Raw genomic sequence first — 17,482 nt, 5'->3', positions numbered from 1 at the left:
CACATCATTTGACCAGTTTAGAGGGGCAGATATCTCCATTACAAGAAGTGGGCTTGAGGCGATTCTGCACACTGGTTAAATCACTCTCTGTGATTGGTGCAAAATCGAGGAGTGGGCGTTGTTCATTTTTCACTTTTTGGGGAGAATTTGGTTGAGGGTTGGTTGACTGTAAATTCTTTTTGATGCAAATATCCACCTGGATTTTCTTGACTTTATTATTAAGGGCGTCCTGAATGTCCATACACCTTATTTTGTCTTTTTGCTGTCGTAGACGTCTGAGGAGAGATTATGGCAAAGGATAGAGCGCTACAAAGTCATACCAAAGCAGCGGTGAGCTACACCAAACACCATCATAGCTCTCAAGTCTGCCATGGCCATGGGTGAGAAGGCCATCCAGTCCTGTGTTGTTCCCCTTTGTTTTCTGAAACGTGTAGTTTTGCATTCCACGTTCAATTTTTTTAAACTACAAATCCCAGAATTCCAAGCAAAAAACAGGACTGGGTGGCCTTCTCATGCATGGCCAAGGGACATTTGAAAATGCTGCACCCTTAACATTGACATCATCCCTTTGGTTTGTGCAGATCCTCTTTGGTCACAGGTACTCACAACAAACCTGGTCATCAGCACCTCTGCTACCGGGACGTTTAAGGAAACCTTGATGGACTTGCTGTTATCTGGGCGCTTTAGCTACAGTCCATGGAGGCTTGCTATGTACAGGGGATCCCTTACCTGAATCCTCCAGTCTACCGACCATTCCTATGGGATGATTGCTGCTTTTCCTTCCTTCCCAGATGGCGCCTCTGCCTTGACATTACAGCCCATACCAAGATGGCCACCATCCTATTATCTCTGCCCATGTGGGGTATCACGTGACTATGACACAGCAGTTCTCAAACAAACAGTGTCCGGAAAACTCACAACACCGGCGACTGCTCCTCCTGTATTAGGTAATTAGTGTATTGTTCAAAAATGGCGCCCTCATTTGTGCGCTCTGGTAATTAGCTATGTGTCCTTGTGTACTGGTCTCAAGATTGCTTAAACTTATTGAAGACAGGATTCCCTGTTACATTACAAGACCCTTGATTGATGATTGGAGGTTCAGGCTAGGGTCATTTTTATCCAAGGTAACCATTGCACTCAAGGGGAGCATAAGGAAGGGGTTGATCTAGATTTGTAATCTTCTGACATTCTTGTTCTTGTCACCCTTTGTAGCTCCTGGCCCCCGCTACCAAGCATCACATAGAGGTGCTTACTTTCTGCCGCCTCCACCTATTTGGGTGAAGTCCCGCCAGTGTTACTGCCTGTGGGCTCACCTAAATAGGGGATGGTGGTTAGTGGCCTAATCTTCTTTAGCTCCCAGAAGGTCTCCGCTCTGGTTCTGGATATAGTCAAGTAACTCAGGTACGCAACAGGTCCACGTGTTGAGGTGGCGTGGGCTGAGTTGGGAAGGAATTTCAGGAGCTATTAGTATGAGTTGAATCTATCTCACAAAATAGCCCTATCCCTGGGGAGCTAGATTTGTAATTGATCTGAGGAGGAACAGATATTGGACTTGTAGGTGACAAATCCTGTAACTCAGTGTTCAAGTATTACATTTATATTTCCTTAATCTTAGTCTCCATTCCAAGATAGGGCTGATGTTGCAGCTGATGATGCCATGGGAGAAAGAATCTCCGTCTTGGCACACTCCCAAAATGCATTAATCCACTCAGTTTATGAGAAATTATACGGGAAAGTCATGTTTGTGGTAGAGAACTTCACTTCCATGTCTCTAAAATGGGACTTTGTTTCAATTCTGGCTAGTGTGAATGTGTCCACAAGATGCAAATCTAAGGTAGGCCGCTCTCTGGTCAGGTACCAGTAGAACTGATGTGAGGAATTTGACCATCCACACCAAAGGGTGTGCCCGCCTGGACTTTTTTTTATTTATTGGAACTGAAAATGAATGAAGGGAGATCAACCTCCAAAAATGTGTGAGGCCCTTCCACACACATTGCCCAGCTCACCACACGTGAAGACACAGCCTACAGGCGCCTCTGTCACCTGTCATGATTAGCTGGAATGTGACAGCCATAGGTACATCAAAGCTTCTCAAGAAGGGGGAAGGTGACACCTTCCTCTTACAAGAGGCAGCCATATTAAAGGCTCCATGGATCTGCCTTCCTATTTCCTAAACTGTTGGTGGCAGCGCATACTAACAGGACTTAATTGGAACAGGCCTGTGTCAGGCTTGATCGCAGAATGGGTAAGAGGAAGGCAGGACTAACACTTCTTGGATATGCAATGTATCAACTTGAAGCTAGTACCCACCCCTCTGTATGAAGGGCAGTGAATGGGATGTCTGGGTTAACTATTTACCATAGGCAATCCCTGCAGAGTGGGCCACTTTCAGAGGGAAGAAGTATGTGATTTGAGGGAGACAGAAGTATGTTGTCACCACAAACTACAAGGGAGAACTGCGCTTTGATCAAGAGCCACAGAGGGCTCAGTTAACCACAGAGACACTTTGATCTACAACCTACAGGAAGATGGGTGGGACTTAGAAGAACATGTTCCTCACCTCTTAAGTTTCCTGTAGCAAAGCACTCTGGTCCTGACCTCACACATAACAGAAGATGGTTGGTAGTGACACAGGATTGGTTCATCAAGGTAGGCTTAGCCTGCACCAATCACTGGTGCCCATTTAGCTTTAAAAGAAGGCTGAGCTCCTCACTTAGCAGATCATCGGACGAGTTTTAAAGGAGTAAGAAGGACTCATTTGGAACCTGGCTGAAGGTAAAGTGTGCCTTGCAGCTTCCACCAGTGAAGGAAGGCCAGGATTTCCAAGAGGGAAGCAAGAGCCCTCCCCTAAACATCTCCCAGGGAACAGATGGAGATACCAACTTAGAGGACCCATCCAGCAGCTCTGGAACCGGTACCCAGCCAGCACACAGTGTGCCCTGCTAGGTTTTGCCAGCAAGCTTCCTAGTTGGGAAATGCCAGAGAGTCTCTGAACAAAGGATAAGGCCTTTGCCTGCAAACACTCTCCTCAGCTTTGGGCCGTATGCCTTAAAGGATGACACAAGCCCTGCGAAGAAGATAGGAGTGCCACAACAATCATCAACCAGCTTCCATCTATTAATGATATTTGAGAGGCAGCCGAGCCCTGTCACGCTGCAGTCACTAAAGCCGTCCGGAATGCCTCAACCAGCATTTCAGATCCGCCAACCAACACAAAGAAGTTTCTTGACCCTGAGCCGCCATTTAGGCCAGCCTTCAGTTATCCATCCAGCCTCACTTGTCTAACTGCCTGCCTCCTGCTACCCGCAGCTGTCTCCTGTCTTGAACTCTGTCACAAGAGCTGCAAAGTGTCCTGGAACTGACTTGACACTGTTGAGCATCAAGCTCATCTCAAGCACTAGGTACATTGTGGTTCTGTCCCCCTGGTCCTTCTTCGAAGGCCCCTAGTGACATGTATGACCCCTTGCTTCCTTTGTCCTGACACCAAATATCCTTGATCAGTTAATACTGATTGTTTTACCGACTACTCTCCTGTCAGTATCCAGAGTGCATCCCTGTCCTTCGTGAAACTGTCTGCCCTCTGTGTTCCTTTACAGGGTGGGTTGTATTGTGTAGTGTGCAAGAACTGTCTGTTGTCATAATTCTAAAGTAGATATTTGTATACAAACTTGACTGAACAGTCCCTTTTATCATTGATCAATAATTGTATTTTCGCTGAGTTGCATTTAACTAATGATCCACGACCTTGAGGAGATAAGCCTGCCGCTCCATCCACATTAACAAAATTGTCATGAGAATCCGCCTGAAGCCCAAAGCCAAGTGCAACTCCTGGTATGACTCAGACCTCGTCGCCCTAAAACGCAAGTGCAGGGTGGCCGAGAGGAAATGACGTGCTTCATGTACATTCTCTGACAAACTGGCCTGCTGCCTGCTGCAAAGGCAATACCGGTTCTCTGTCCTCACCAAGAAGAGAGCGTATATCCAATCCTGCGTCTCTGTGGCATCTAACGACTCAGCTGAACTCTTTAAAATCTTCAAGGAACTGGCCAATCCTGCCACAGTCTCTACCTCTCCTGTCCCTTCCCAGGCCCTCTGCACAGCACTGGCTTCTCACTTCAACTCTAAAACTCAGGACATCTTGTCCTCACTCTTCTCCTATCCCTCCCCCTACTCCCTGCTCATCCTCTGGCCCTTCTGTAGGCACCCTTGCCTCCCTCCTTCTCTGCCTTTCCCCTGTTCTCTGCTGACGAGGTTTCTAGACAAGTAAGTCCGATCTATGAAAGTCTTGTCGAAACAGGTTCACCCCTGTTCCTCCAAAACTATCAAGGACCACAACAACTGGCTGATTTCTGCAAACACTCCTTCGCCATTGGAGTCTTCCGATCCCCCCCATTAAGCACTCCCCTGTGCACCCTCCTCTTAAGAAACCCTCTGCTGACCCCCCTGCCCGGCTAACTATCACCCCATCTCCATCACTCCCTTCCTGGGCAAGCTCCTGGAGAAACTGGCCATCTCTCAGCTTAATCTCCACACTGAATCTGATGGTTGTCTTCATGATCATCAGTCTGGCTTCAGAGCTGCCAGAAGCATGGAAACTGCTCTCCTGAACATCTGTAAAGACCTGCTCTCCAACCTTGACTCTAACACCCCTTGGATCCTCATCTGGCTTGATCTCTCCTCTGCCTTTGACACTGTCAACCATGCCGTCCTGCTCGACCGTCTCAGTGATAACCTGGGTATCACTGGTCAGGCTCTGGCATGGCTGACCTCTTTCCTCTCTGACCCACCCTCCCAGGTCCAACTTGGGTCTTTCCTCTCTGCTATCTTTTTCTCTACCTGTGGTGTCCCCCAAGGGTCTAACCTCTCTCCCTGGCTTTTCAACCAATACCTGGCACTCCTTGCCCACTGCATTGCCGCTCATTGCCCCAACTTTCAGTGCTATGCGGATGACACTCAGCTCATTTTCATGCTACCCTCTGCCTCCTCCTCTCCTTCCCTCATCTCTGACTGTCTATCTGCTATCCAGGAGTGGTGTGCCGCCAATGATTTCTGCCTTAATGCCAGTAAGACTGAGATTCTCCTCATCGGCACACCCACTCCCTCCTTCCCTGTAGCTCTCTGGCCGGCCTCTCTTGGCCCCCTTCCTGCTCCCACTTGCAAGGCAAAAAACCTTGGGGTCATCTTCAACTCCACACTCTCCTTCTCTCCTCATATCTCGGATGTCTCTAAGAAGTCACACTACCAGCTGCACCTCCTCAGAGGTATTCTTCCTTTCCTCACCTTCCCCCAGAAGCTCACTGTCTCCAGAGCTCTGGTCCTCTCTAGGCTTCACTATCGTAACAGCCTCCTTCTAAATCTGCCTGTTTCAACTCTCCACCCTTTGCAACTCATCCAGAACAGGACTGCGAGACTTGTCCTTGGCCTCAAGCCCAGGGATAGTATCCCTCTAGGAGTGAAATCACTGCACTGGCTCCCAGTGGCTGCGAGGATTAAGTTCAGAACCCTTTGCATCATTCAAAAGGCCTCCTGGGGCCTGGGGCCTCAATACCTTCAACTCTCTCTTCCTAAATATCTTCCTTCTCGAGCTCTTTGCTCATCCGCCTCCAACTCCCTCAGGTCAGTCGCTTCGTCAAGCAAAGAGTGGGTGGTAGATCTCTTTCTTCGGCTGGTGCCTCCCTCCGTAACAGCCTCTCTGCCTCCCTCAAACTTGAGGAGAACCATCTCCGGTTCCATAAGCACCTCAAAACCTTTCTCTTTGCTTCTGCCTTTTCTCCTCCTCTCCTCTGCTGACCTCCTGGCTGTAACCTGACCTGCACTGGCTAACTGGACACCCTCTGATCTCAGGCCCAGGTCCTTCTCCAGCCGCGTCACACATCTGCACTGCCCATCTGGCAATCCCCGCACTTGGTGACTGTTTCTGTATCCCTACAGTCCCCCTCCCAGGCCTTGACACCTGATGCCCGCACTTACACATGCACTTGCCACTTGCTGGCCATTTACTTACTATTGTTATCATCTTTCCAATGTACAGCACTGTCCCTGCCCTCTTTCCATGCACTTGAGCGATCTGAATCTCACCTGGCCTAGTAGGATCGTTGTCTGTCCTCCTTTTGTTCCCCTCCCTTGCCTCGTCGCACCTCGAAACACTTGTGTATAGGCACGTTATAAATGCCATATCACATCGTATCATATCATATTTCTTTTGTTGGGGCCAGCATAGAATAAAAAAATAACTACCGCAAGACCAACCCAAGTTTAAATTCCCAACAAGTAATCAAAGTTTGAGTCACTCAACAACGAACATGTCTTATATTTGTAGTGCAAGGGAAGAGTTGCTAAAAATGTGAGAAACCTTGTACTGAGAACAAACACAGAGAAATAACCCGCTTTATGAGATGGTGCTCACTGCGAAGTGTCTACAGTTCCATTTTAACAAAAGTCCATGGGCCAATCACGCCGGTGCCTCCTGCAAGGAATGTTGCAACAACACAACCCTGCCTGAGCTGCAACTGGGTGCCATTCTGTGTCTTGGCAATACCAGCCTACACTCTATGTTCTGTTGTTTAATCCTGGAATACCTTCTCAGAGCCGTCATATTGTATCAAAAGCAGTGGCAGTTTGCCAATCTCCCCAAGTGTCATCGATTATCAAGTGCAGAATTTTCATTCTGATAGCCTATCCGTATAATGGAATAGGCAAGACTACAAGTCTCAGCATGCGAAGAGTGATTGGCTTAAAATCGGGCACTGGCTAAAGGTGCTCTCCGTGATGAGGGACCAATTCTACGTTAGCAAAATAATTGGCCTATCGTAAGTGAATTATCATCAGTGCCGGATTATTCATTAGGCCAAGTAGGCACCGGCCTACGGGCCCCACTCCTTTTAGGGGCCCTGTGACAATGGATCAAAATAAAGTGGTGCAGAACATTTTAAATGTATTAGGAGGTAATTTGTGAGGAGGGCCCCCAACATTTTGACTGCCTAGGGGCCTGCTCAGGGTTTAATCCGGCACCGATTATCTTAATAGTAAATGTGTAGTTGCGCTCAATGCTTAATGTGCTCAGGGGCCCAAACTCTTGGAGAAGAGTGGCAATGCGCTGGTCTTGGGAGCAAGATCACACAGAGCAACAGGGGTTCAAATCTCGGATCCGCACTTAGAAATCCAACTCAGGTATGGTATTAGGCGCGTTATAAAAACAGTTAAATAAATAAATAAATATTTAGGGCCAGGGTTAATTACGAAGAACGTGATCATCTCAGTAGCATACTTGATGTAGCCCTCTATATTCTCACTGTTAGGTTATACGCTCACTGTAACTCTGAGCCAAGCTTTCTTTGTTTGTAACTAAGACACTTTCATGCAACAGCACCTCGATGCCTTTGGGTTGTTAGTGCTCTTTACAAATCAAAAAAATTAAAAAATGCAGAGGCTGTATAAAGCACTATATATATATAGTGTCCAGCTGAAAAACCATAAGGATTTAGACAGATATTTGCACAGATGAAGGCAGGAGTGAATCCAGAGTACACTTTTGGATCAGACCTCAAGCTCCGCAAAGTAAGTATTTAAAAAACTCGAACGGCAAAGGCAAGAACCAGGAATAAATAATTCAGAGCCTATTTCCATTTAGAACGTCTATTAGAATCCTGATTGGCTTTGGAATAATACACAGCACGCGCAGCCAGCGGCACGCGGCAATTAGAAACTAGACGCGAAGCACCGAGTGAAAATCAAGGGTATTGCACTTTCTGTCTTCCGCAGGCTTTTCACAGCTCGAGCCCGGGATAGAGGTGAAGGGAGTGTGGTGTTCAGAAAGAAATGGTGTGGCTAGAGAAACCACACCTATATAGAGGACATCTGAATGGCACTATTGCACCAACAGATGGGCCCTGTCCATGCTGCATTCATAGGCGATACAGTAAGTGAGTGCATTGGTGAGTCGGTGTGGGAGTGAGTGACTGCCATTCTGCATAAATGAGTGGTTGAGTGGGTGACTTTACCAGTGGTTTACGAGCCTTTGTGACTTGGTCAGTAATCAGTGGGGGAGAAAAAGACAGATGAGTGAACAAGTGGTGGCTGAGTGATTGAGTGTGCGCGTGCATGTGTGAGTGAATGGGGATAACAAGACCTTTGGAAAGCTCACCTCTTGTTGTGGGGAACTACGTCATAATATATTTGGGGACATATCAGGTACAAAGATAACATACATTAGAAATCTCACCTCTTGTTGTGGGGAACTACGTCATAGCATATTTGGGGACATATTGGGTACAAAGATAACATACATTGGAAAGCTCACCTCTTAATGTGGGGAACTATGTCATAATATATTTGGGGACATATCAGGTACAAAGATAACATACATTGGAAAGCTCACCTCTTGTTGTGGGGAACAACGTCATAGTATATTTGGGGACATATCAGGTACAAAGATAACATACATTGGAAAGCTCACCTCGTGCTGTGGGGAACTACGTCATAGTATATTTGGGGACATATCAGGTACAAAGATAACATGCATTGGAAAGCTCACCTCTTGTTGCAGGGAACTACATCATGGTATACATGGGGACATATCAGGTACACAGATAACATACATTGGAAAGCTCACCTCGTGCTGTGGGGAACTACGTCATAGTATATTTGGGGACATATCAGGTACAAAGATAACATACATTGGAAAGCTCACCTCTTGTTGTGGGGAACTACATCATAGTATATTTGGGGACATATCAGGTACAAAGATAACATACATTGGAAAGCTCACCTCGTGCTGTGGGGAACTACGTCATAGTATATTTGGGGACATATCAGGTACAAAGATAACATGCATTGGAAAGCTCACCTCTTGTTGCAGGGAACTACATCATGGTATACATGGGGACATATCAGGTACACAGATAACATACATTGGAAAGCTCACCTCGTGCTGTGGGGTACTACGTCATAGTATATTTGGGGACATATCAGGTACAAAGATAACATACATTGGAAAGCTCACCTCTTGTTGTGGGGAACTACATCATAGTATATTTGGGGACATATCAGGTACAAAGATAACATACATTGGAAAGCTCACCTCGTGCTGTGGGGAACTACGTCATAGTATATTTGGGGACATATCAGGTACAAAGATAACATGCATTGGAAAGCTCACCTCTTGTTGCAGGGAACTACATCATGGTATACATGGGGACATATCAGGTACACAGATAACATACATTGGAAAGCTCACCTCTTGTTGCAAGGAACTACATCATGGTATACATGGGGACATATCAGGTACACAGATAACATACATTGGAAAGCTCACCTCTTGTTGCAGGGAACTACATCATGGTATACATGGGGACATATCAGGTACACAGATAACATACATTGGAAAGCTCACCTCTTGTTGTGGGGAACAACCTCATAGTATATTTGGGGACATATCAGGTACAAAGATAACATACATTGGAAAGCTCACCTCGTGCTGTGGGGAACTACGTCATAGTATATTTGGGGACATATCAGGTACAAAGGTAACATGCCTTGGAAAGCTCACCTCTTGTTGCAGGGAACTACATCATGGTATACATGGGGACATATCAGGTACACAGATAACATACATTGGAAAGCTCACCTCTTGTTGCACGACTAGTGGTTGGACCTCTCAAATAAGCGAGTCATTATTTTGGTGGCAGAAGGTGATATTCCTAACGTTTCCGTGAACCTCTGGGTGCCCGCAAGACTGAACAACATATGTACTGTTAAGTGAGTGCCTGCTATTTTCTCCATCATGAAGAGGGATGGGGAGTTTCAGTGCAAATCTTTTGCATTTGCAAAGAATCTAAAAATGTGTATGGCCTCATTACGAGTTAGGCATCTTTCTGGCGATAAATGTGCAGAAAAAACGCAAAACGGAATAACTGTTACCACCCCTTGATCCCGCGTATTTACAGTGGGATTACAAGTGGTGGTAGAATGGGATTACAAGTGGTGGTAGAGTGGTGTAAATCCCTATTTTTGCAGTCCATAGACTCAGTGGGGGTTTGTGCAGGATTACCGCCGGCGGTAATTGTATCAATTTCTGGTGGTAAGGAGGTTGATTTACCTCCAGTTTTTTGCTGGAGGAAAATCCTCCACCTCAACGCCAAACCTGCTGTAAGGCGATGCGGTAATGCAGCGGTAACGGAATTGCTGACGCATTAACGCATTTTTCCCCACACAGCCGTACTCGTAATGAGGCCTTTGCAAATGCAAGAACTGGTGTTCTCTGCCTGACACCCTGCCCAATGCTGCCCATTGGAGAGGGCAGAGAGCATTGCTAAACAACCACGACCCATGCAGCACACAGTGCAAAGTGTCAGGGAAATCAGAGATTCAGCAAAAGTGATGTCGCAATCTTCATGGTGCTTAAATTGTGCACTATTTATTGAAAACAAGGAAGGGCTCTTCAGCCATCTGTTACCTTGCTTGTTTTAGAACGGGGTGGAACCAGAATGCCAGACACTACTACAGCCTGATCCAGAAGATGGGCGAGGAGGAGTGAAGGGTGTCAACCCAACAACCCCTCTTAATGTAACCTGCTATCATTATACAGGAAAACACTGACATGTATTGGGTGCAACCCAAAGAGTAATGTGTTTAACTGAGCAATGGTGGCATATATTGTCGGGCACTTGGCTGTCAACATGGACACCGTACAGTTCTGATATATTGTGTTAATTGGCTTCATGTCTTCTTTTGGTACAGCAAGCATAAACATTTGTTTGGAGGAGCAATGCTGAAATGTGTTTACATGAATTGCACATGGAAGGTGCGTGCAGGTAGCCTTGATATTCTACTGGGAAGATTTCTGAGGGTGGCCTGTCTATTGCGCTTAGAAGATGTATTTGGATAGCCTGTCTATTACACAGACAATCTGATCACACAGCTACATCAAAGACAAAGCTCCATCTGAGCTTCAAGGTACGTATTCATGCACCATTTTGGTGGACATCTGCCTCAGGCACGGCTACCCACACGCATGCATGAGAATGCAGGGATGACCTACGACAAAAATTCAGTGTAGCTGGACTCATGATGATTTTGCTTACATACACTAGAATAAAACGCAAAGCACAACACTGCTGCCATCAGAATGCAGCGACGACTTACGACAAAAACTTAGGTTGAGATGGACACATATGAGTCTCTTGCACTCGTGCACTCCCCTGACCAACTCAGCATCCATCCACATGCCTGGCCTTCATGGGCCTCTGGAGCTCAGCCAGCCCACATAACTCCCTATCTTGGCCAAATGCACACATGCATTCTTAACCTGCTGACAATTTTCCCACGCCTTTGGCTTCGGTTCCCTGAGGGCGTTCCCACCACAAGCGTGTTGAGGACATACTACTGGGATAAAGGCGCTATAAATGACAAACTACTACTACTACAAGCAGCATGCAATTGATTTGTACCGGTGAATATGAGTATATATTGTTTGGCTGGCAGCATGAAAGTGGTATATCCGTAGCATATTGTGTTGACAGGCCTCGTTATCTGCTGCTGTCTGCCTCAATGTGGGGGTGCAGCCCTCACCAGATGACGTTGATGGGGCAGACATGTCACACGTGAGGCAGGGATGGGCTTCCTGGGTAGGCGCTGTTGAGCTTCAGTGGTGTTGGCAGAGGTGGAAGTCCCGGCAGTTACAGGCACAACACATGAGTACAGACAAAGGTGGGGCAGCTGGCACACCAAGAGAGTGCTGGTTGCAGGCATGCACTCACCGTTGAGCAGGCAGCAGCACTATAGGAGTAAATGAGTCAAAGCATGGTGAGAGGAGGCAAATTCAGCAGCAGGTAAGCAGGTGGAACTGTGGTGTGTGTCTTGCATCCGCAGCAACTGATAGCAGAGTAAAGGCACTTAACTCATAAGTTATGTCCTGTGTGCAGTGATGCTGCACACCTAAGCGGCACACCTAAGCCACTCACGGCAATGACAGGTTGAGATTAGTCGCGAGACGCGCATCACTAGTCGTGAACATGAAGGTTACGATTCGGGACAAGTTCCAGAGACTTATTTTGTTGTGCTACAAAAAAATCCTTTCCTTCAGGTACCACATACCCATTTATCTTTGGGGTAGCTTTCCCTCTGCGCATAAGCGCATGTTTCTGTGATTTGTGTTAGGCGTGCGGTGTGCTTTGTAGGCAATTTTTGTATCTCTGGGTCCCTCTGTGTATCGTTTTCCACTTTTTTGACTTTTTGGTACCTTTCTTGGTATCGTGAATGCATTTTTTTTTTTGGAGGTGCCACTACGTATCGCGTACTGCTCTTCCATTTTCTAAAGGTTTCCGGGTGTTGCGCAAGCAATTTTGTTTTTACCGGGTGCCACTGCGTATCGCGTACTGTATTTTTTGTCATTTTGGCGGACATTTGAGCCTTGCTGAACCACACATCTAAATCACACATCATGTAGACTGTTCCCTTACTCATATTGCTCAGGAGAATAACTTGGTGTGCCTTCCATTCATCCCTTACACCTGTGAAATGAGCGGAAAGGCCCCAAGAGGGAAGGGGGCAGACAGGGTCGGGGTCGAGGACGTGGTGATGAAACACCTGCCCCAGCCCCAGGGGGTTGGGACGTGGTGTGGAGACATCTGCCACAGCCCTAGGAGGACATGGCAGGCCCCAGTCCACAGGTGGCCTGGCCCCTGGATGCCAACGTGGTTCCAGCCAGGCAGGGGCAGCACCAACACCCCGTGCCACTCTTGGCAGGAAGGGACGCCCTGCACAGCACAGTACACTGGCCCGCAGAGGAAGAAGAACTTCACGGATGAGGAGCTCCAGATCCTCATTGACTACGTGACCGATCACCATCGTGACATATGCCTGTATTCAGGGAGCACACATACAGCTGCGCAACGTAGGCTGCATTGGCAGTGTGTCACGGACCAGATCAATGCCTTAGGGATGGAGATGCACACTGCTGAACAGGTTCAGAAGCGCTCAAATGATCTCACCCGTCACACCAAGCTCAAGCTGAGTGTCAACCTGTCCTATGCACTGGCAACTGGAGGGGATCCAGCAGAGGAGGAGGAGCAGCTGACACCACATCACGCGGCCACAAGACAATTCATCATCCTTGAGCAGGTGCAAGGCATGGGAGGCCTTGAGAATTAAGAGGACACAACAGGTGAGTGGCCGTCATTGTGCCTCCTGTGTTTTCCAGTCATGCATCACCCACATCATTTGTATATTGGCACATCTGTCTGCATTTGTATGACAGCCCTGGGTAAAGCATGTCCTGTGATGTACAGACTCATGTCAAATCGCCATCCTACTGGGAGTGCAATGTGTGGTGGACATTTGTGTCACTTGTCTGTGTGACAGTGCACATTCCCGACAGGGTACTCCCCCAGTACATGGGCACCATGAGACACCTACATGGACTGTTGAGTGCTACATTCTTGTTGTGTGTCACTCTGCACTGCTAGACAGATGCATGTAGACACATTTTAACTTTCATGCATGTCATGCAGAGTTGCAGGTTCCATTTGTCACCTGCTCCGATGTGTTCCCTTGTCACGATGCATATGTGAGCTGTCTGTCTATGCACCTTGTTGTGTTCCCAGAGTGAAGTTGCATATGTGTCCACAGACCACATCCACTGTGACCCAATTCCAGTGACACAGAGAGACTATTCATTGTACGCCTGCTCCCTATTTCCCTCACACACTCTGGCCCCACTCCATGGGGCCACTCCCCTCACCCTTTTGTGGATTGGTGAACCTTGTTTACATCACTCAATCCACTGTCCGTCTCTCTGCACTTCATGGTTCTTGACTAGAACCTCCACTCTCGGCTGTACCTACTATGGTCATTTTCCCTGCCCACATCTTCCTGCATGTCCTCATTGTTTCCAGTTGCCTGTTCTAGACCTGATTAGTGTGTCATGTGTTGACTGTGGTGTTGTCTATGGATGTCTGACTGTTGCCATGTGATGTCATTGAACATTCAAATGTCACGTGCATTACTTTTCCCCAGATATGTGTGGTATCTCAACAGTAGCATGGCCCCTCATTGTACATGTATGCCACTGTTGAATGTCAGTGTGTCCACTGCTGGCATGGACATGACAGGTGGGGGGGCACTTGTCACCCAAAGCCATGCATCTGTTGCTTACTGAAGAAAGTGTGTGAATGCGCAATGTCTGATGGGTGCGTATCCTGCCATGTGTTGTCAGAGCGCACCTTGAAGCATTTATGCATTGTTTTCTCTTTGAACATGGCTTAATATGTCTTTCTTTGTAAATGTTCAGGTGACAATGCACCAAATGCAGCAGAAAGAGGAGGAGGAGGATGAAGAGTTAATGGTGCATCAGACCACCAGTGGGGCATGTGGTGTGGTAGGCCGTGAGAACCCACGATTCCTCGCACTTTCCCCCTTTTTCCCTTTTCCATGCACTTGCGCGTTCTTAATGTCACTGGGCCAAATAAGACTGTTGTTTTTTATTCTCCCTTGTTCCCCTCCCTTTGCTTGGTCATGCTCTGAAACACTTGTGTATGAGTGTGATATAAATAAAATATCACATCATATCATATATCATATCATATCACTGGTGCGCCAGACCATCCTCAGTCATGCTGCATACTCTTTGGACTCTTCTAACTCAGCCGGCTTTGATGCTGCACCTGATGTTTATACCTCAAAGAGGGCGTGGGTGAGTGCCCCAATGGGTGGATCAGATGGGGCCTGTGAGTCTACGCCTAGGGCAGCTGGCATCACAAGGTCAATGGTTGTTCCCCCATCTGCGGTGGTTACGGCTGCAAAGCCACCCTCTCATGATTTGGCTTCGGCTCCTGGGTCTGATGTGCAAGGGAAGGTTGCAGACATGCAAGTAACGACAGGGGAACCACATCAAAGGGCATGGTCCCTTGCATCAGGCCACTGTGGGCTCCGCACACATGGGGGATGTGTGCAGGCTGGAGAGAAAGAGTGGGAGCAGCAGATGTTGCATGCTGCCCTATGACATGGGAATGCATTGGGCAAAATATCTGAGGGGATGGATAAGATGGCCAAGACCATGAACCCGCCAGTGGCCCGGGTAGAGCAACAGCTGCAGGTCATGTGGTCATCATGACGATCTCGGACTGCGCATGGAGGCCAACATCAAGGGTCGACGGGCTGATCTTCAGACACATAGTGATGCCCTCAGGCATGAGATGTTGGCCATGAGGACCACTATCCATGAAGAACTGTTAGCCTCTAGGACACTGATCCATGAGGAGATGGATGCCTTCGGGCAGACACTCTCAGAGCAATTCAATGCATCACGGGTGAGGGCACATAAAGACTCTGCAGCCATCCGTAACGAAATGCATGGAGACCTCACCAACCTCACTGTGCTGGTGCCTTCCACTGTGTCACAACTGGCCTTGGCCAGTGAAGACCAGGCCTTGGTACTGCGTGGTGAGGCTCCAACACCACATCCACCTGCAGATCAATTGCAGGATGGAGGTCCCACTGTTGCCGTGAGGTCCATGAGCCCATGGAGGGGAATTTCTTTTTTTCTTTTGGTCTAATTTCTGTCCCACTCATTTGGACATTGACCAGCACCCTACCCCTCACCCCTACAGGGTGGTCCCACCCCCCAGTCCAGGAAGGATATTTTTGTTTTATTTATTGTCCATGCCCAGTGTTTTTTCTTGTTTTCTTGGTCCCCTTGATTCGGCATGGTCACTTTTTTGTTATCTTTGCTATTCCCCTGGACCGGATGTTGGCATGTGTTTTTGTTTTGCCCTTTCCAGGGTGGATTATAAATATATATGTTTCTCCCTTGAGATGTGCAGTTGACCTCTCAAGGGCATGTCGAATGCAGTTGTGGAAAAGCAGCCATGCACAGTTACGTTAATTGACATGGTTGCCACATGGACAACAGGATGGCACGTGCAGGTAATATTAGGTGGAAGGAATATTGACACATGTCTGCTGTATACATGTTTGTGAACTATGGCTGTTGTAATGCATTATCCCAGGTTGTTGCTGTGATGCAGAATCATGCAGTGACTGCACTCGATGGGAGGTCCAACATGCACCCTTTCACATCCCTCGTCCGCATGCCCTCTGCCAGGCACTGGCCCTCCTCTCACGCATTTGGCGGCAGAGTTCCTGGTGGAGGTGATGTGAGAATCACATCATGCCAGCTCAGTCAGCAGGTAAGCTTGTGCACTGTCTTGCATGTTGTGTCAGTGTTCTTGGTCATCTTGGTATCTGCATGCAGTACACATCTTGACAAACTGGGTGTTAAGCTTGTGTCACGGTGAATGTCTGTGCAGATGTGTGTCTGTACACATGCATGTGTGTGTATGTGCAGTTACACTGCTATGCGTGTGCATCATTTTGGTGGATGAACTTAGATAAGTGACCCCATCTTTGGAAGGTATTGTGCAGCACTTTTCACACTTTACCCCTTGGCAGGGTTTCATTCGGTCTAAATGTTCGCACTGATTGACATCATACATTCACTGTGCATCTGTGTATTTGCCTCACTCTACTGCCATCATTCCCCTCCCCTCCCCACATGTTTTCTACCATGCTGTGCATGTGTACTCCCTGTGCACAGTACTCTTTGACATGTGCCACTTCCCAATTCACCACTGTATCCACTTACATGACCTGCCCATCATGCCACCATTCATCATGTGCCACACATGTTCACTGACATGTATCCTCGTCCTCTGCTGCAGTGCTTCATGACTTAGCCTGTGGTGACTCAATTCTGGCCTATTGTATGCATTGACTCCACAGGACATGTTTGTCACACTTAACACATGTCGGGTTCGACAGATATGCGCATGTGTTACCATGATTGACTGCTTCTGTGTTACCTGCTGATCTCCGCGAGGAGGGAGGATCAGCTGATCACTGCCTGAGCACACCTGGCCCCTGCAAGCTCCACCAGCGGCCTTGTAAGGCTTGTCTTTGTTTTCTGGGGCTCATCATGTTTCTCCAGGCACTCTGCCTCAACATTTTCAAATTGAGGCTGACTTTTGCTGAACCTCAGCTGTTTTCAGTGTAGCACCGAGTAATGTGCTATAACTTTGCTGACCTCATGTTGCTGACAATTCTGCTGCAATTTAAACGCCCTTTCCAGCATGGCTGCCCTGTCTACTTTACAGCTGTAGTTCGTGTCATGGCCTGAGCCTGCTCCTGCCCCCATTGGCTGGCTTTGCCAACTTTAGCCAACCACCATCACTATGAGGCAGGAGCCGGCCCTTGTTTTCAAAGGCCCACATCGAGGCCCAGGCATTCCATCTTCTTCACCCAGCTGATCTCTGCGAGGAGGGAGGATCAGTTGCTTACTGCCTGAGCACACCCGGCCCCTGCAACCTTCACCAGCGGCCTGGTAAGGCTTGTCTTTGTTTTCTGGGGTGCTCTGGGCCCATCATGTTCCTCAAGGCACTCTGTCTCAAAATATTCAAATTGAGCCTGACTTTTGCTGCACCACAGCTGT

This window comes from Ambystoma mexicanum, chromosome 14 (assembly GCF_040938575.1).
Source record: "Ambystoma mexicanum isolate Mex_15411 chromosome 14, UKY_AmexF1_1, whole genome shotgun sequence".
Lineage (NCBI taxonomy): Eukaryota > Metazoa > Chordata > Amphibia > Caudata > Ambystomatidae > Ambystoma > Ambystoma mexicanum.
The sequence above is the reverse complement of the archived record's forward strand: the minus strand, read 5'-3'. Positions refer to the sequence as shown.